The sequence below is a fragment of the Chenopodium album genome, chromosome 5 (genome assembly GCF_948465745.1).
Source record: "Chenopodium album chromosome 5, dcCheAlbu1.1, whole genome shotgun sequence".
NCBI lineage: Eukaryota > Viridiplantae > Streptophyta > Magnoliopsida > Caryophyllales > Amaranthaceae > Chenopodium > Chenopodium album.
Window position 1 is genome coordinate 32,406,261 of NC_137838.1, and position 21,426 is coordinate 32,427,686.

The 21,426-nt window shown below is 40.0% G+C and overlaps 1 non-coding gene across 1 annotated transcript; it reads right to left on the minus strand.

Moving 5' to 3' along the window:
* Window positions 1–3,433: 3,433 nt before the first annotated feature.
* On the minus strand, window positions 3,434–3,540 carry LOC145633534 (small nucleolar RNA R71). Its single transcript, XR_014112853.1, has one exon. It is a non-coding gene; the product is annotated as a small nucleolar RNA R71 (small nucleolar RNA).
* Between the last annotated feature and the right edge of the window lie 17,886 nt (window positions 3,541–21,426).

The window sequence follows — 21,426 nt, forward strand, 5'->3', positions numbered from 1 at the left end:
GTGTTTTCGTAGTCTTTGTTGAGTTTTGTAGGAAATTGCGCCTTTGGAGCATTTTCTCGGGTTTTTCATGAAGCGACTACGGGAATTAGAGGTGCACGACCATCTTTGAAGCCCAAGGCCGGTTAGAGTCATCGAGCCGGTGATTAAGGGCTCGGTAATTGGGATCCCGAGGTATTTGGACCGAGAATTCAAGACCCCGAAGAGGAAATCCGGATTGGGCCGAGAAATCAAGCCCAATCGAAGTCCGAGCCTGAAAGTGAAGCAAGGGCCCGATCGGGCAAGGTCTAGCACGATCTGGCGTGGCGTTGCTTGGTGCTGTGCGTGCTTATAGCGCGCCCGATCGTGCGAGCGTCTAGCACGATCGGGAGATGCTTCTGAGAAGGAGCGTGAAGGAAAAGGCGGGCCCGATCGGGCGGCCCTTTGCCCGATCGGGCGCGTGTTTTTATGGAGCCTGATTAGTTTAGTTTTAATTTTTGTTTTAGGAAACGTTTAAGTACGATTTTTGTACGGAATTTTGATTACCTTCTTTCTTAGACTTTCTCTCTCTACTTAGAATATTTCTCTCTCTTAAATTCTCTCTCAACTTTTGTTCTAAGTTATTTCCATTCATCCAGATTTCTTTTTGGTAACAATTTCTTCTCTTTTAATTTCAGCTATTTTACTTACTTCTTTGATTATGCTTTTATTTATTTATTTGATTAGTTTAGTTATGATGATGCGTGAGTAGTTTCATTCTAGGGTTTATGGGAATCCATAATTAATATGAAGGGATAATTTTTTATTATTGATTATTGATATTGCATGATAATTTCTTATTGAATTATTTTAATTATTTGCAATTAGATTATGAATCGAGCATATGTAATTTGATTGTGAATGTTTAGCAATATTGAATTGTTGAATCGAGCAGATGTTAATTTAATATTAAAGGCTATTTTCAATAGGAACTTAGATCTAGTAAATTGCGAGAGTCTGTTAGATCTATGTTGATTAATAAATTGCGAGAGCCTGTTAATCATGTTATTTGTGCATTGTTAATTATTAATTACTTCGTTTTATCCCGGAATATTAATTATTGGTGAACCTGTGACCCTAGGCTTCCGTATTATTGTTTCTTTTCTCTCTAAACTTATTCTTCGTAGTATAGAATTTATTCCCAAAAAATATTGGTTACTTAGATAATTTAGATTATAATAAATAATTAGGAGTAAAAAGACATGTTTCCCTGTGGAGTTCGACCCTACTTCCCTATCTACATTAGTTAGAGGATTTAGGTATTATTTTTTATTAGGGGATACGACTTTACCCTGTCAAAATTTGGCGCCGTTGCCGGGGAAACGGTTTTATTTTTGTTTTCTGATTATATTTTTGTAGTCTAGATTATCCCTTTTTGCCTTAGAGAACGTTAGTTCTTTGAGGCAATTCTCATATTTGTCTTTTAGTTCTTTGTTTATGCCCAGGTGTTCCAGATTAGGTTACATCCCTTTCGACCCTGAGATCGAGCGTTCTTTTCATAGGCAAAGGAAACTCTATAGACAAATTCTGGCGGGTTCTGAGGAGGACAACAGTCGAAGAGATCCTCCCTCTGATTCTAGTGACACAAATATTCCTTCAGATTCAGAATCAGAGATGACGACCCAGAAGAAACTCAGTGACTACTCGCAACCGAAGCTCACAGATTTCCCGCACCTTACTCCCACTCCGGCTCTAGATGGAGTTCAATTTGAGATCAAGCCCCAATTTATCACTATGATAGAGAGGAAGCAATTCAGTGGAGCTAAGGGTGAAGATCCTAACCTTCACATCGCAGATTTCTGCCAATATTGTAACACCATTAGACAAGCTGGGGTCACGCAAGACCAAATCAGGGAGATTCTTTTTCCTTTTTCATTATGTGGCAAAGCTAAATTATGGTTTAATGGTTTGAATAGAACTGCACTTGGTATTACTGACTGGGAAACTCTTGCTTTGTGACAGGGTAAAGTCGTATCCCCTAATCAAAAGTAAATACCTAAGTCCTCTAACTAAAGTAGATAGGGAAGTAGGGTCGAACTCCACAGGGAAACAAGTCTTTTTACTCCTAATTAATTATTATAATCTAAATTATCTAAGTAACCAATATTTTTGGGAATAAATTCTATACTACGAAGAATAAGTGTAGGGAGAAAAACAATAATAAGAAGGCCTAGGGTCACAGGTTCACCAATAATTAATATTCCGGGATAAAACATAATAATTAATAATTAACATTGCACAAATAACATGATTAACAGGCTCTCGCAATTTATTAATCAACATAGATCTAACAGGCTCTCGCAATTTACTAGATCTAAGTTCCTATTAAAAATAGCCTTTAATATTAAATTAACATCTGCTCGATTCATCAATTCAATATTGCTAAACATTCACAATCAAATTACATCTGCTCGATTCATAATCTAATTGCAAAGAATTAAAACAATTCAATAAGAAATTATCATGCAATACCAATAATCAATAATAACAAATTATCCCTTCGTATTAATTATGGATTCCCATAAACCCTAGAATTAAACTACTCAGACATAATTGAATATAAAATAAACAAAGCAATTGAAGGAGACATGATGAAAGAAAGAAAATAAATAACTAAGATTAAACCAAGAGTTGTAGAGATAGAAACAAGAGAGAAAATAATACTAAGAATTTAATTAAGGGAGGGAGAGAAAAGTTAGAGAGAGAAAAAAAGAAAAGAAAAATTAAAACTAAAACTAAAACTAAAAGAAAATTAATTAAAAAGCTACCTAATCTAAAAGCTTGCCCCCCATTAACTACGTACTACTACTCTTCTTTATAGGAAACCCACAAATCCCACTAAGAATAAAACTCCAGAAGCGTGGGAACAAAGCTTAATCGAAGCCTATTAACCGCTTCAACACATATTGGGCTTCTTGAAACAAGGCCCAAGCGGCTTATAGTAGCAACAGCAAGCACTCCCCTGGCCCCGGTCAGTTGGAGTTGGGCTTTAATGTTCAATTCTCTTTTGTTCTTGGAATTGGTGTTTTAGAGTTCATTAGCCCAAGTTTCTTCACTTGTTTGGTCCGTAATAATAACTTGTAAACTCTTGGACCTTTTCATATATCGAGCCCTTAATCATCGAACCAAATTTAATTAGCTCGACCTTGGGCTTAAATATACGGTCATAAAATACGATAAAACTCCAATGTCTTCGTAGTGGTCTAATAAGCTCTGAAATTGTCACAATTATGCAAATTCCTACAAAATAACATCAACACTACAAAAACACTAGAAAACGTATATTAGTAATAAAAATAGCTCCGTAGAGCTCAAATAAGCATAAATATGACCGTGGGACGGGGAATAAAAATATATATAAAATAGACTTATCACTTTGAATTTCTATAATAAATACTATCCTGTAGAGAGAACAGCGGTGCTAAGGAGTGCTATTCAGAACTTCACTCAAGAGGCCGGAGAAACGTTATATGAGGCTTGGGAGAGGTTCAAGGATCTACAGAGAGAATGCCCTCACCACAATCTAGCACAATGGCAATTGATCCAAGCATTCTATAATGGACTTGGAAATTCTTCTAGATTAGTACTAGATTCGGCAGCTAGTGGGAGGTTCATGAATTTAAATGTGGACGACGCAGGACAGGTTATCAAAGACATGGCAATGCACAATTCCCAATATGGGAATCCGAGAGGGTTTGCAAATAAAGGAAAACATAATGTCGATTCCGTATCCTTTTTGCAAGCTCAATTAACGTCTATTTGTCAAAAATTAGAAAATCTTACTGCTGCTCCTAACTCTGTAGCTAATGTTTCTGTTGTTGCTAACAATGAAGCTTTTTGTGAAAATTGTGGAATTGTAGGTCATTGGGAGCAAGATTGTAGGAGCTCTATGGAACAAGTTAATGCCTTTCAAACCTATAGGCAGAATAACCCCTATTCCAATTCTTACAATGTCGGTTATAAAAATCATCCATATCTTTCATACCAGAGCACCAATGTTAAAAATTCTCCACCTCCACAGCAATCACAACAGCAAACCCCACCACAGCAAAAATATTATCATCCTAATTCCGGCCAGAAAAGCCAAGCATCACCCTCATCATCTTCAGACCCTACCATGACAGAAATTAGAGCAATGCTTACCAATATGCAAAAGCATATGGAGAGTAGGGATGCGCAAATTGATTCTATCCTAGCCCATAATAAAATTATGGACAATCAAATTGCACAACTTTCATCTACCCTACAATCCCGTCAGCAGGGAGCTCTACCATCACAACCTATCCATCCTACAGATCATGCCAATGCAATCACTCTAAGGAGTGGTTCACATTATGATGGACCTCCTATGCCAAAGGAAGATAGACTAGTTCCTGATCTAGATTCCTCTATACCAAACGTTAATCCTGCTAGCCCTTTAGGGCTACAAATAGATACTAACCCTACTAATGTTTCTGTGCAGGGTAAATCGCAGGATAAGGGAGGAGATGTGCAGAGCCAAGTTATCAAGCTTCCATTTTCTAATAGACATCTAAAGAGTAAGCTTGATAAACAATTCGGTAAGTTTTTAGAGGTTGTGAAAAACCTGCAGGTAACAGTTCCTTTTACTGACTCAATCACTCAAGTTCCTGCTTATGCTAAATTTATGAAAGACATTCTGACTAGGAAAATGGCCTTTAATGAAGTAGAAACTGTAGCTTTCACAGAGGAGTGTAGCGCCTTATTGCAAAACAAATCTCCTCCTAAATTAAAGGATCCCGATAGTTTTTCTATCCCTTGTCATATAGGAAATGTTTTTATTGATAAAGCTTTGTGTGATTTGGGTGCTAGTGTCAGTGTCATGCCATCGTCTATCTGCGCTAAACTTAATATGGGAGAATTAAAAGTTAATAATATAACTTTGCAAATGGCAGATCGTTCGGTAAAATACCCCTTAGGTATTTTAGAGGACGTACCTGTCAGAGTTGGTAAATTTTTTATTCCTGTTGATTTTGTTGTTCTAGACATGGCAGAGGATACACAAATACGCATTATATTAGGTAGGCCTTTTCTTCATACTGCAGGAGCGATTATTGATGTTAAAAAATGGTAAACTAACCCTTTCTGTAGGTGACGACAATGTTACTTTTAATTTAGGGAAGGTTTTGAAAGGGCCTATCCTAGAGGAAAATTGTTGCTATATTGATGTAATTGATATAATGGATGATATTTGTGATGATAGCTTGCCACAGGTTCTTGCGAAGGATCCCCTAAAGGAAGTTCTCTGCGGGAATTTATCTATCGACAATGCAAGCGTTTGGGGTAATGAGGTACAAGATATTGAAAAGGCTCTTTCCTTAGAAGAGTAAAGCCCCGAGGAAACATTGAAGGTAGTAAATTTAGTTCAGGAATCAAAACCTACAGAGGTCGAGAAACCTGAGCTAAAACCTCTCCCTTCTCATTTAAAATATATTTTTCTTGATGAACAGGAACTACACCCCGTGATCATCAGTACTACACTTACTGACCTACAAACTTCCCAACTTCTAGGGGTTCTCAAAACCCATAAGAAAGCTATTGGGTACAGTATTGATGATCTCAAGGGTATGATCTCAAAAGTACAAGTATGCACAGGATACATCTAAAGGAAAATTACAAGCCCTGCATTCAACCCCAATGAAGATTAAATCCCAACATGCAGGAAGTAGTCAAGAAGGAGGTTATGGAATTACTTGATGCAGGTATTATCTATCCTATTTCTGACTCCAAATGGGTAAGTCCTTCAACATTGTATGATGAGCATTTTTTCTGATTTCATAGAGTCTATTATGGAGGTCTTTATGGATGATTTTAGCGTATATGGTTCTTCATTTGATTCATGCTTAATTAATCTCGCTAAAATTTTGAAAAGATGTGAAGAGTGCAACTTAGTTCTTAATTGGGAAAAATGTCACTTCATGGTGACAGAGGGAGTAGTCCTAGGTCACATTGTATCTGATAAGGGCATACAAGTAGACAAAGCTAAGATATCAGTGGTTGAGCAATTACCTCCCCCCAGTTAATGTTAAGGGAGTTAGAAGTTTCTTGGGTCATGCGGGGTTTTATCGCTGTTTTATCAAAGATTTTTCTAAAATTGCTAAACCACTAACGCAGCTTTTGCTCAAGGATGCCCCTTTTATTTTTACTAACGAGTGTCTTGAGGCTTTCAACAGGATTAAGCAGGCTTTGATATCGTCACCCATCATATGTGCTCCCGATTGGAACCTTCCTTTCGAGATCATGTGTGATGCAAGTGACTTTGCGCTAGGAGCCGTGCTCGGACAGAGAAAGAACAAGGTTTTGCATGCTATTTATTATGCAAGAAAAACCTTGGATGAAGCTCAAGTCAACTATGCCACTACGGAAAAGGAATTCCTTGTTGTTATTTATGCTTTAGAAAAATTTAGATCATATCTTGTTGGTTCTAAAGTTATTGTTTTTACTGATCATGCAGCATTGAAGTATTTGATAGCTAAGGCGGAATCAAAGCCAAGGCTACTCCGATGGGGTCTTTTTCTCCAAGACTTCAACATTAAAATAAAAGATAAAAAGGGAGTAGAGAATTTAGTGGCAGATCACTTGTCACGAATCAGGTATGATGAGGGTAAGGATTCTCTTCCTATAGATGATTCATTCCCTAATGACAACCTGTATGCAGTTGTAGAGCAACACCCTTGGTATGCAGACTTTGCTAATTATTTAGTGGGTGGTACTCTACCTCCTGACTTGTCCTACCAACAGAAAAAGAAATTCCTTTCTGATGTTAAAAATTATTTTTGAGATGATCCTTTTTTGTTTCGTGAGTGTGCAGATGGATTATTTCGCAGGTGTGTTCCCGAATGGGATGCTCATGGCGTTCTTACCGCTTGTTATTCCTCACCTTATGGAGGACATCACGGCCCCACTAAAACGGTGGCTTAGATTAATGAGTTAGGCTTCTATTGGCCTACTATGTTCAAGGATGCTAACACTTTTGTGCAGACTTGTGACTCTTGCCAGAGGACTGGCAACATTTCGTGGAGGCATAAGATGCCCCAAATCGGGATTCTTGAAGTAGAAATATTCGATGTTTGGGGTATTGATTACATGGGGCCGTTCCCATCTTCCAATGGGAATTGCTACATACTTGTAGCCGTCGATTATGTGTCTAAGTGGGTCGAGGCCATAGCTTCACCAACAAACGATGCCAAGGTAGTCACCAAGCTCTTCAAGAAGACCATATTTCCGAGGTTTGGTGTTCCACGGGCTATTATTAGTGATGGAGGTACTCACTCCCATGAAAGACAACTGGATAACCTCCTTAAGAAGTATGGCGTATATCACAAAACCGGGCTTAGTTACCACCCTCAAACTAGTGGTTAAGTTGAGGTCTCTAATAGGGAAATCAAGGCGATCCTAGAAAAGGTAGTAGCCAAGTCAAGGAAAGATTGGATTATGAAGCTCGATGACACACTTTGGGCATACCGAACAACATTCAAGACACCAATTGGTACTTCGCCTTATAGATTAGTCTATGGTAAGGCATGTCATCTTCCCGTGGAATTGGAGTACAAAGCTTTTTGGGCGATCAAGGAGCTTAACATGGACTCTAAGGTTGCGGGTAAGAGAAGACTCCTCCAACTCAATGAGTTAGATGAGTTTAGATTGTCGGCATATGATAGAGCGCGAATCTACAAGGAGAAGACCAAGAAGTGGCATGACAAGAGGATCTTACCAAGAGAGTTTGCACCAGGTGATAAGGTTCTTTTCTTCAATTCTAGATTAAAGATTTTCCCAGGAAATTTGAAGTCTAGGTGGTCCGGTCCCTTCACTGTCACAAGGATGAACAAATTTGGCTCGGTAGAGTTGGTCAATGACAAGGGTGAAGAGTTTAAGGTAAATGGCCAACGACTGAAGGTGTATCATGAGGGCGCTACTAGTAGAGATGTTGAGGAAACCTTCCTAACTCCACTTCCAACCTGAGCATCAAGGTGGTAAGAAGGTCGTGCGGGACCTAGATAAACCAACGCTTTGCGGGAGGCAACCTGTATTTCTTGCTTTCTAGACTATTTTTCCTTTTTCTTTATTTTTATTTTTATTTTAGAGAGGGGAGGAGAGTGAAATTTTACCATTTATAAGTGTTTTTGTACAAGTATAGGTTTGAGAGGTCAAGAGACTTAGAAAAATTTGAAGACGAAAAGAAATCAAAGAAAAGCTAAGGACATCTGACTGGGCACGGGCCCCATCGGGCGGAGCTTGCCCAATCGGGCGCGCAAGCAAGGATAATTTTCAGCTTTTATTTCGCCCGATCGGGCAAGGTTGCCCGATCGGGCGCGCATGTAGGGCTGGAAATTGGAGCTAAATTAGCCCAATCGGGCGAGGTTGCCTGATCGAGCGCTCAAGAGCAGTTAGAATCTCAAGCTTATTTCGCCCGATCGGGCGAGGTTGCCCGATCGGGCGCAAATCGAGTGAAGGAAAAGAAATGTCGGGTGAAGCTCGCCCGACCAGGCGAGTGAAAGGGCGAAATTTTCGTTCATATTCGCGCCCGATCGGGCGCGCAACTAAGGTTCTGGATTTCAGCATTATCCGCCCGATCGGGCGAGGCTTGCCCGATCAGGCGCGCCTTATTTGGCCGTCCTCTATATTCTTTTCCCCTTCTTTCTTTCCTCACTTTCTTTTTCTTTCATCTTCTTCTCCATTACTTTCTCTCTCTAAAACCTCCATTTTTACACCTTCAAACTCACTTATTTTCAAGATCTTCTCCAATCCTTCCATCAAAACTCAAAATTTTTTGCATATTTTTAATCCTTTCATCTTTCTCTACAATCTACACCTAATTTCTACCACTTTCTCTCAATTTTCTCTAAACCCTAAGAGAGAGAAAGTCTTCAATTCCTATCTTTTCTACTCACAAATGGCTCTCAAGAGATCAAGAACTGTAAGGGGGGAAAGCTCAAGGCAACAAGAGGCCAGAATTGACCCGGATTTACAAGTTCCGGGATGGGAGAGGGTGGTCATCACCACCAAAGAGCAAAAACAAAGGATGATCAACCTCACTTCGAGGCAAGTAATTCCCACTCGTTTTGTTCATCACCCCACCCTTATTAGATTAGGAATTGATAAGCATGTAGAAAAGTTGTTCAAGGGAGTTGGCATGAGTGGTTTCTTTAACATGCATTACGATACTTATGATTACTTAACCTTAGAATTCGTTTCTAGTTTTAATGTCATAAAATCTAATGCTTTAATTTCTCATGTTCAATTTAGATTACTTAATAATGATGTTAGATTGACATTGAAAGAATTTAGCAAACTTTTTGAGTTAAAATCGGATAGGCCAATTGAACCTCCTCAAGACAACATTGTCGTTGTCTATCAATCCCTTACGGGGGATCCTAATTTGAACCTCCAACATGCTAAGGGCACTTGGATACAACATCCCGTGCCAAAGCTTTGGCAACGGTTTGTTGGCCTTACCATTTTTGGAAGGCATGAACCCGCCAATGTTAGGCGGGATGAGCTTGAATTGCTAGGGTCATACATGATCCCTAGGAGCGAAAAGCTCAACATAGTCCACAAAATGGCCAACCACTTCAAACGGGTGGCCAATGCGGCCGAGGCGGGTAGGTCTAGGGTACCCATTTATTTTGGTGGCCTAGTAACACACATAGCGGTCAAACACCTTAACTTTGTCCCTAACGATGACGGTAAGGTAGCCGACCCAACTATTATGGACCTACCCTATTTAGGTGGCCTTAATTGGATTAATGTCATGGGAGGTGAGACTTGGTGGGTGATTCAACGGGAATCGGGTAGGAGGGATAATGCTTTCACTTTACCCAACCCCACCTTGACCAAATTTGAGAAGGGGAAGCCTTCTTACACTTTCGAGATTAACGGTCAAGGTGAGGTTCAACCACCTCACCCTTCACCTCAACCCCACCAATCTCCCATAGACCACTCACCTCATCACCATTCACCGCACTACCCACCACCTCCACCCTTTACATATGATATTCCCACTTCCTTAACCAACTACAACATAGACCCCAATGCCCCTTATGACTTTTCGGCTTTTAGGAGCCAATTAGATAGGATTGAGATGGGGCAAGGGAGAGTTGAGGGTATGGTTAGGGATTTGGACACTAGAGTAGGGTCTCTAGATAGAAGGGTGGGGTATGTGGAGAGGAACATAGGGAGGGGTTTGTACCCCATGTATGATGATTACGCCTGTCGAGGGGCTATTCCCCCCAATTCACTTGTCCCCGATTGGTTTCAATATCCGCAAGGTGGATATACGAACCCAAGTGCCTACGGTACCTACGTCGACTACTCATCGGTCCATGGTTATGGGACCGATGTACCTTTTGGTGGGCTTGGGGGGAATGTGGACCCTAACTACTTTTGCAGGTGGTTCGGGTTATGGAGGTGGTGGCTCTAGCCATGGAGGAGCCTGTTCTAGCCACGGAGGGGGCTATTCGAGTATGGATGAGGATGAGGATGAGGAGTAGGCTACACTCCCAAGTCAATGAGGGCATTGCTTGATTTGGCTTGGGGGGGTGTTCTTTCGCTTGGTAATTCTCTTCCTTTTCTCTTTTTATTTGCTTTTCTTTTTGCTTTTCTAGTGTAGTTTTTATTTCTTTCCTAGTGTAGGTTTTATTTCTTTCTTATATATGAAAAATACAAAAAAAATTCAAAAATAAAAAAAAATTCAAAAATACGTTCCAATGAATTATGAATCATACTTCCCTGTGCCCCATACTTGAGAAAATTTGTTTTGATTCTTGGTTATTGATAATGAGCATTGTGGATTTGTTGGTCATGATTTGAAGTTTAATTGCTTGGATTCCTAAACATAAGTCAATTTTGCCAACTATTTGTGAATATAGTGCTTGACTAGTTGATTTTGTTAGGAAATGTGTGATAGTTCCGTAGTTCCTGGTATGTCAATGAATTTGAGTATTGATTTGCAACTATGAGTAGTGTTTCATGACTTATTATTATGCACATGAGGAGGACGAAGGCGTTCATTCTTTTAGGTAGCCTTCAGAGTATTAGATACATTTGTTCCCTTCTTGTTACCCATGTTGTTGCTTGTGCCCTTTTATTGATTATTTAGCCACATTACAAGCCTATATGAGCCCCATTGGTTACTAGTCCCAAGCTTGGCTTGGGGGAGCTATTAGTTGGTGAGGTGAGGGAGTTGTGGTGTGCACATTATTTGCACAATGTGGGAATAAAAGAAGAGTTATTGTTCTTTGTTTTTTGATTGGAAAATATTGATGTTGTGTTTCAAAGTTGAAATTTCTAATATGAGTTAAAAAGAAAAAAAGAGCAAAAGAAAAAAAATTTAATGCTCAAATGTTCTATTTGAAGGTTGTTCAAGGAAAAAAAAAAAAGAAAAAAAAATTCAAGTTGAAAAAGAAAAAAAAAAAGAATGAGTTCAAAGTTTGTTTTTCACTCAAAGTTCTACATTATCATATTTTTATGAGTGATTTTTTGTAAGTGTTGGGATTGTTTATGATGATTGGAGTTGTATTTGGTGGTTTTTGTTGGAGTTAGTTATGTTGATGGAGATGTATGATCATCATTTATTTTGATCATAGGTTTATTAGGATTTGGCTCCCTTAATGCATAACTTTTCTCTCACATACTCCCAAATTTATCCTACCCTTTTCCCTAGCCTTACATTACAAGCTTTAAAGACCTTCCAACCTTGTGCATAGAAGTTATGTAAATGTGAAAGTGTTGTTTATCAATGCAAGTTATGACTTTGCATATTTCGAGTCGACTAGTAGGTTGAGCGTAGATTGTTTTTATACACATGGGAGTGTGAGTTGGGAGGGCATTGTTCACATTAAAGGGGTTGGTTGGAGAGCGATCGAGTACATCTTTTACTCGCCACATAAATGAGAGTTGAGTGTGTGAGCACTAGTCTTGAATTCTATATGCTCTTGTGGTTTGCTCTACTTGACAATTGTTGGGGAGGAAGGGTGATTAGATGAATAAGATTGATTGATGTTGAAGCATGTTCATTAGATTTTCCTTGAATCGTTGGTGCTTGATTTGTTTATTGAGGTGAAGTATGTTTTATATGTTCAATGATGAGCTCTTTGCTTAGGGACAAGCAAAGGTTTGGCTTGGGGGAGTTTGATATGTCCATTTTTTATAGTAATTTACCCCCGTCCCTTGGTCATAATTAGTAGTGCTTTTGGCTCTTTCGAGCCACTTTTATTACTAATTTGTGTTTTCGTAGTCTTTGTTGAGTTTTGTAGGAAATTGCGCCTTTGGAGCATTTTCTCGGGTTTTTCATGAAGCGACTACGGGAATTAGAGGTGCACGACCATCTTTGAAGCCCAAGGCCGGTTAGAGTCATCGAGCCGGTGATTAAGGGCTCGGTAATTGGGATCCCGAGGTATTTGGACTGAGTATTCAAGACCCGAAGAGGAAATCCGGATTGGGCCGAGAAATCAAGCCCAATCGAAGTCCGAGCCTCAAAGTGAAGCAAGGGCCCGATCGGGCAAGGTCTAGCACGATCGGGCGCGACGTTGCTTGGTGCTGTGCGTGCTTATAGCGCGCCCGATCGTTCGAGCGTCTAGCACAATAAGGCGATGCTGCTGAGAAGGAGCGCGAAGGAAAAGGCGGGCTCGATCGGGCGGCCCTTTGCCCGATCGGGCGCGTGTTTTTATGGAGCCTGATTAGTTTAGTTTTAATTTTTGTTTTAGGAAATGTTTAAGTACGATTTTTGTACGGAATTTTGATTACCGTCTTTCTTAGACTTTCTCTCTCTACTTAGAACATTTCTCTCTCTTAAATTCTCTCTCAACTTTTGTTCTAAATTATTTCCATTAATCCAGATTTCTTTTTGGTAACAACTTCTTCTCTTTTAATTTCAGCTATTTTACTTACTTCTTTGATTATGCTTTTATTTATTTATTTGATTAGTTTAGTTATGATGATGCGTGAGTAGTTTCATTCTAGGGTTTATGGGGATCCATAATTAATCTGAAGGGATAATTTGTTATTATTGATTATTGATATTGCATAATAATTTCTTATTGAATTATTTTAATTCTTTGCAATTAGATTATGAATCGAGCAGATGTAATTTGATTGTGAATGTTTAGCAATATTGGATTGATGAATCAAGCAGATGTTAATTTAATATTAAAGGCTATTTTCAATAGGAACTTAGATCTAGTAAATTCTGTTTTACAGGTCTTGTGGTGTTCTGGTGGTAGTTATAACTTAGCTCTTGTAAGTTGTAACTTTAATTTCTCTCTTTGGTAATAAAATCTTATTTACCAAAAAACTTAGATCTAGTAAATTGCGAGAGCCTGTTAGATCTATGTTGATTAATAAATTGCGAGAGCCTGTTAATCATGTTATTTGTGCATTGTTAATTATTAATTACTTCGTTTTATCCCGGAATATTATTTATTGGTGAACCTGTGACCCTAGGCTTCCTTATTATTGTTTCTTTTCTCCCTAAACTTATTCTTCGTAGTATAGAATTTATTCCCAAAAAATATTGGTTACTTAGATAATTTAGATTATAATAAATAATTAGGAGTAAAAAGACTTGTTTCCCTGTGAAGTTCGACCCTAGTTCCCTATCTACATTAGTTAGAGGATTTAGGTATTATTTTTGATTAGGGGATACGACTTTACCTTGTCAAAGAGTATGCATGGTTTCTAAGTCAATCAATCACTATGGTAATTGCCCCAAACCAAGCGACAGACGGCCACGCAGAGCAGTCGATCCTTTGATTTCATTCGGCCATAGGCCTCGTTAAAATAAGATGCTAAGTTTTAACTTAGCTTATTTGTTAAGGAAAAATATTCCGCCTGGTTTGCCCCAGAGCAAAGCAGGCACATCCGGCCATAAGCCTCGTGTACGTATAATGCTAAGTTTTTAGACTTAGCTTTTTGATTGACAAAGAATTTTTCGCCTGTCTTGCCCCAGAGCAAAAACAGGCGCATCTGGCCTTATGCCTCGATAGCCTCTAATCATGAAACAGTGACCACTTTCCAATTGTACTAGAACAATTTGAAAGACTCTCGGCCTTTTAGATTTCAGTTTCGATTTATTCAAACAACTGCGGATGCTTCCTTAGCATTCGGTAGGGCCATTTGATGTATTAGTAGAGCAATGTGCCACCCAAATGGGAGATGCTTCTCCTCGATGAATTCGCCTGAATGGACGTCGTCGGTTATCTGACTCATGTTGGAGCAGACGGTCATACTCATGTTGGAGCAGACTGTGGCCGTCAGCCTCTATCGTTTTATTAGTATCTGGCCATTGGCCTCTTTAAAAATGGTAAATAGTCGTTAAGTGATGGACTTAACTTAAAAATAAATTCGTAGGGTTGACTGCTTTGGTGCAGTAGGCTCCTTCAGATGGATTGGGGCATCTGCTGTTGGGACAGACGCTTTACAAATAGGGTGGCCGTCTGCACATTGTACAGGCAACGCTAGCAAAAATTAGCAAAAATACAAGTTTGGGAAACGAAGGCATATTCTCATTAATCAAAATTTTGAGATATTTACAAAAATTCTTAGAAGTAGTACTTTTTTAAGTTGTCTACATTCCAAGTTCTAGGCAGCCGCCTACCGTCTGGTTCTTCCAACCGGTAGGTGCCGTCTCTTACTTCATCATACATTCGGTAGGGGCCTTCCCAATTTTGGGTTAGCTTTCCCTGCTCATTCGCCCTAATGACTGCCTCCATTTTCTGTAGCACAAAGTCCCCCACTTTGAGAGAACACTTGTGTACTCTTTTGTTGTAAGCCCGAGTCATTCTCATACGGTAAATCTCATGGCGCAAGGTAGCATTGCCCCTGCGCTCTGGAAGTGAGTCCAATGCTAGCCGCATGGCCTCCCAGTTTGCCTCTTCGTCATACAACATGATTCGAAGAGTCGGCTCATAGTGTTCTATGGAAAGGACAGCTTCTGCACCATACACCATGAGGAATGGGGTTTCTCCAGTTGCCCCTTTGGCGGTTGTTCTGATGGCCCAGAGGACGTGTGGTAATTCATACGCCCAAAGGCCACCAGCTCTCTCTATTTTCTTTTTGATCTCGTCTGAGATTAACTTGTTGAAGGCTTCGACCTGGCCGTTTGCTTGGGGCCGACCGACTGATGCAAAGAAACTTGAGACCCCCTGGTCTCCTAACCAAGTCTTGAGCTGAGGCGTCTCAAACTGAGAACCGTTGTCAAAAACCATAGACATAGGCACCCCGAAACGAGTGATAATATTCCTCCATATGAAGGAAATGACATCTTTAGTCTTGATGTTTTTGACCGCCTCCGCCTCTACCCACTTGGTAAAGTAATCCACAGCTACCAATATATAGCGCTTGCCGCCTAGGCGGCTATGTAAAGCCCAAGTATGTCCATGCCCCATTTAGCAAAGGGTATTGGGTTGTGGATGGCCATCAGATCTGTGGCCGGACGATGGATGAGCTTGCCAAACTTTTGGCACTTGTCACATTTTTTGACCATTTCCATTGCATCCGACTCCAGAGTCGGCAAAAAATAGAGCCGCCTGGCCTTGGCAGCTAAGGACCTGCCGCCTATATGGGAGGCGCAAAAACCCGCATGCAAATCTTCGAGAACTTCTTTACCCTTCTCTGGGGTAACACACTTCAACAGAGATTTCAAAAAACTAGTCTTGAAGAGTTCTCCTTGTCTCAGCTCGAAGTTTGTCGCTTTCTTCTTCAGAACAACTGCCTCCTGGGGTGAATCAGGGAGCGTGCCGTCTGCAAGGTAGGCCCGAATACTGTCCATCCAGGTTGAGCTCCAGTCAAGAATTCCTATGGGGTCTTCATTAGATATACTTCTCTTTTCCATAACCTCCCAGAAAACTGACCGGGGCCTTTCGCAGGAGGCGGATGATGCCAGTTTTGACAGAGCATCCGCCTGATTGTTTGAAGACCTGGCACTTGACTTAGATGAAACTCCTCAAGTGTCCCGACTTCATTTTTGACCGCCTGCAAATATTTTATCATGGTCGGATGAGTGGCCTCGTACGTTCCATTGACTTGGAGTACGACCAGTTGGGAATCAGAGCAGGCGTCTATTTTCTTTGCCCCTGCCGCCTTGCAATACCGAATGCCGGCTAGCAGGGCTTCATATTCGGCCTCATTGTTAGAGACCTGAAACTTGAACCGTAATGCATATTCATACTTATCTCCCTCAAGAGATTGACAGATAATCCCTGCACCACAGCCGTTCGTAGTGGAGCTCCCGTCCACATACACTTTCCGAACCTGGCTAGTATTGTCCAGTGCAACCGGCCTTGTCATTTCAACAATAAAGTCGGCGAATGCTTGCCCCTTATGCCTTCCTTAGTTCGTAAGTGATTTCCAATCCTTGTATTTCAATCACCCATTTGAGCATTCGTCCAGAAGACTCCAAGGTTGTGAGTGGCCGCTTGACAGGGTAAAGTCGTATCCCCTAATAAAAAATAATTACCTAAATCTCTAACTAAAGTAGATAGGGAAGTAGGGTCGAACTCCACAGGGAAACAGGTCTTTTTAATTTTAATTAATTATAATAATCTAAATTATCTAAGTAACCAATATTTTTGGGAATGAATTCTATACTACGAAGAATAAGTTTAGGGAGAAAAGAAACAATAATAAGGAAGCCTAGGGTAACAGGTTCACCAATAATTAATATTCTGGGATAGAACGAATTAATTAATAATTAACAATGCACAGATAACATGATTAACAGGCTCTCGCAATTTATTAATCAACATAGATCTAACAGGCTCTCGCAATTTACTAGATCTAAGTTCCTATTAAAAATAGCCTTTAATATTAAATCAACATCTGCTCGATTCATCAATTTAATATTGCTAAACATTCACAATCAAATTACATCTGCTCGATTCATAATCTAATTGCAAAGAATTAAAACAATTCAATAAGAAATTATCATGCAATATTAATAATCAATAATAACAAACTATCCCTTTATATTAATTATGGATCCCCATAAACCCTAGAATGAAACTACTCACAAATCATCATAACTAAGCCAATCAAGTAAATAAGTAAAAGCATAATCAAGAAAGCAATTAAAATAGCTGAAATTAAAAGGGAAGAAATTGTACCAAAAATAAATCTGGAATTAAAGGAAGTATTAAGAACAAAAGATTAGAGAGAATTTAAGAGAGAGAAAAATACTAAGTAGAGAGAGAAAGTCTAATAAAGAAGGTAATCTAATAATTCCGTACAAAATCGTATTTAAACGTTTCCTAAAACAAGAATTAAAACTAAGCTTAATCCGGTCCTCCAGAAACGCGCGCCCGATCGGGCAAAGGGCCGCCTGATCGGGTGCGCCTTTTTCCTCGCGTTCCTACCCAGCAGCATCGCCCGATCGTGCTAGATGCTCGCACGATCGGGCGCGCCTCAGCACTCTCAGCTTACTAATCTTGCCGCGCCCGATCGGGCTAGAGGTTGCCCGACCGGGTCTTTGCTCCTCTTGAGGCTTGGACTTCGATTGGGCTAGATTTCTCGGCCCAATCTGGGTTTCCTCTTGGGTCTCGAATACTTGGTCCAAATGCCTCGAGATCCCAATTACCGAGCCCTTAATCACCGGCTCTCACCGATCCTGGGCTCCAAAAGTGGTCGTGTCCTTCTAGCTTCCGTAGTCGATCCATAAAGCCCGGGAAAATGCTCCAAAAGTGCAATTTCCTGTAAAATACAACTAAAACTACGAAAACACTAGAACACACAAATTAGTAATAAAAGTGGCCCGAAAGAGCCAAAAACACTACTAATAACGACCAAGGGACGGGGGTAAAACACTATATAAAATGGACATATCAAACTCCCCCAAGCCAAACCTTTGCTTGTCCCTAAGCAAAGAGCTCATCAATGAACATATAAAACATACTTCACCCCAATAATCAAATAAAAAACCAACGATTCAAGGCAAATCTAATGAACATGCTTCAACATCAATCAATCTTATTCATCTAATCACCCTTCCTCCCCAACAATTGTCAAGTAGAGCAAACCACAAGAGCATATAGAATTCAAGACTAGTGCTCACACACTCAACTCTCATTTATGTGGCGAGTAAAGGATGTACTCAATCGCTCTCCAACCAACCCCTTTAATGTGAACAATGCCCTCCCAACTCACACTCTCGTGTGTATAAAAAACAATGAACGCTCATCCTACTAGTCGACTCGAAATATGCCAAGTCATAACTTGCATTGATAAACAACACTTTCACGTTTACATAACTTCTATGCACAAGGTCGGAAGGTCTTTAAAGCTTGTAATGTAAGGCTAGGGTAAAGGTAGGATAAATTTGGGATTATGTGAGAGAAAAGTTATGCATTAAGGGAGCCAAAACCTAATAAACCCATGATCAAAATAATGATGATCATACATCTCCATAAACATAACCAACTCTAACAAAAACACCAAATACAACTCTAATCATCATAAACAATCCCAACACTCACAACAACACTCATAAAAATATAATAATGTAGAACTTTGAGTGAAAAACAAACTTTGAACTCATTCTTTATTTCTTTTTTTTCAAACTTGAATTTTTCTTTTTTCTTTTTCCTTTAGAACAACCTTCAAATAGAACATTTGAGCATTAATTTTTTTCTTTTGCTCTTTTTTTTTTCTTTTTAACTCATATTGGAATTTATAACTTTGAAACACAACATCAATATTTTCCAATCAAAAATCAAAGAACAATCACTCTTCTTTTATTCCCACATTGTGCAAATAATGTGCACACCACAACTCCCTCACCTCACCAACTAATAGCTCCCCCAAGCCAAGCTTGGGACTAGTAACCAATGGGGCTCAAATTGGCTTGTAATGTGGCTAATATAAACAATAAAAAGGGCACAAGCAACAACATGGGTAACAAGAAGGGAACAAATGTATCTAAATACTCTGAAGGCTACCTAAAAGAATGAACGCCTTCGTCCTCCTCATGTGCATAATAATAAGTCATGAAACACTACTCATAGTTGCAAATCAATACTCAAATTCATTGACATACCAGGAATTATGGAACTATCACACATTTTCTAACCAAATCAACTAGTCAAGCACTATATTCACAAGTAGTTGGGCAAAATTGACTCATGTTTAGGAATCCAAGCAATTAAACTTCAAATCATGACCAACAAATCCACAATGCTCATTATCAATAACCAAGAATCAAAACAAATTTTTCTCAAGTACGGGGCACAGGGAAGTATGATTCATAATTCATTGGAACGTATTTTTGAATTTTTTTTATTTTTCAATTTTTTTGTATTTTTCATATATAAGAAAGCAATAAAAACTACACTAGGAAAGCAATAAAAACTATACTAGATAGCAAATAAAAAGAGAAAAGGAAGAGAATTACCAAGTGAAAGAACACCCCCCAAGCCAAATCAAGCAATGCCCTCATTGACTTGGGAGAGTAGCCTACTCCTCATCCTCATCCATCCTCGAATAGCCCCCGCCGTGGCTAGAACCGGCTCCTCCATGGCTAGAGCCACCACCTCCATACCCCGAACCACCTGCAAAGTAGTTAGGGTCCACATTCCCCCAAGCCCACCAAAAGGTACATCGGTCCCATAGCCATGGACCGATGAGTAGTCGACGTAGGTACCAAAGGCACTTGGGTTCGTATATCCACCCTGCGGATATTGGAACCAATCAGGGACAAGTGAATCGGGGGGAATAGCCCCCCGACGGGCGTAGTCATCATACATGGGGTATAAACCCCTCCCTAGGTTCCTCTCCACATGACCTACCCTTCTATCTAGAGACCCTACTCTAGCATCAAAATCCCGAACCAAACCCTCAACTCTCCCTTGCCCCGTCTCAATCCTATCCAATTAGCTCCTAAAAGCCGAGAAGTCATAAGGGGCGTTGGGGTCTATGTTGTAGTTGGTAGAGGAAGTGGGGATATCGTATGTAAAGGGTTGAGGTTGTGGATAATGTGGTGAATGGTGAGGAGGTGAGAGGTCAATGGGAGAGTGATGGGGTTGAGTTGAAGGGTGAGGTGGTTGCACCTCACCTTGACCGTTAAGCTCAAAAGTGTAAGAAGGCTTCCCCTTCTCAAATTTGGTCAAGGTGGGGTGGGGTAAAGTGAAAGCATTATCCCTCCTACCCGATTCCCGTTGAATCACCCACCAAGTATCCCCTCCCATGACATTAAGCCAATTAAGGCTACCTAGATAGGTTAGGTCCATAAGAGTTGGGCCGGCTACCTTACCATCATCGTTAGGGACAAAGCTAAGGTGTTTGACCATTATATGTGTAACTAGGCCACCAAAGTAAATGGGTACCCTAGACCTACCCGCCTCGGCCGCATTGGCCACCCGTTGGAAATGGTTGGCCATTTTGTGGACTATATTGAGCTTTTCACTCCTAGGGATCATGTATGACCCTAGTAATTCAAGCTCATCCCGCCTAACATTGGCGGGTTCATGCCTTCCAAAAATGGTAAGGCCAACAAACCGTTGCCAAATCTTTGGCACGGGATGTTGTATCCAAGTACCTTTAGCATGTTGGAGGTTCAAGTTAGGATCCCCCGTAAGGGATTGATAGACAACGATAATGTTGTCTTGGGGTGGTTCAAGAGGCCTATCCGATTTCAACTCAAAAATTTTACCAAACTCTTTCAAAGTCAATCTAATATCATTATTAAATAACCGAAATTGAACATGAGAAATTAAGGCATTTGATTTTATGACATTAAAACTAGAAACGAATTCTAAGGTTAAATAATCATAAGTATCGTAATGCATGTCAAAGAAACCGCTCATGCCAACTCCTTTAAATAATTTTTCTACATGCTTATCAATACCTAGTCTAATAAGGGTAGGGTGATGAATGAAACGAGTGGGAATTACCTTCCTCGTGATGAGGTTAAGCATCCTCTGTTTTTTCTCTTGGGTGGTGATGACCACCCTCTCCCATCCCAGAATTTGCAAGTCCGGGTCAATTCTCGCCTCTTGGTTCCTTGAGCCTTCCCCCCTCACCGTTCTTGACCTCTTGAAAGCCATTGATGGTGTAAAGAATAGGAATTGAGTGGTTTCTCTCTCTTAGGGTTTAGAAAAAGTTGAGAGAAAATGGTAGAAATTGGGTTTAGATTGCAGAGAAAGGTGAAAGGATTAGAAATATGTAAAAAATTTTAAGTTTTGATGAAAGGATTGGAGAGGATCTTGAAGAATAAGTGATTTGAAGGTGTAAAAAGGGAGGTTTTAGAGAGAGAAAGTAAAGTAGAAGAAGATGAAGTAAGAAGGAAATGAGGAAAGAAAGAAGAAGAAAAATATAAGGGACGACCAAAAAAATAGGCGCGCCCGATCGGGCGGATAATTATGACTCCAGAATCGCAGTTGCGAGCCCGATCGGGCGCGAACACGAACA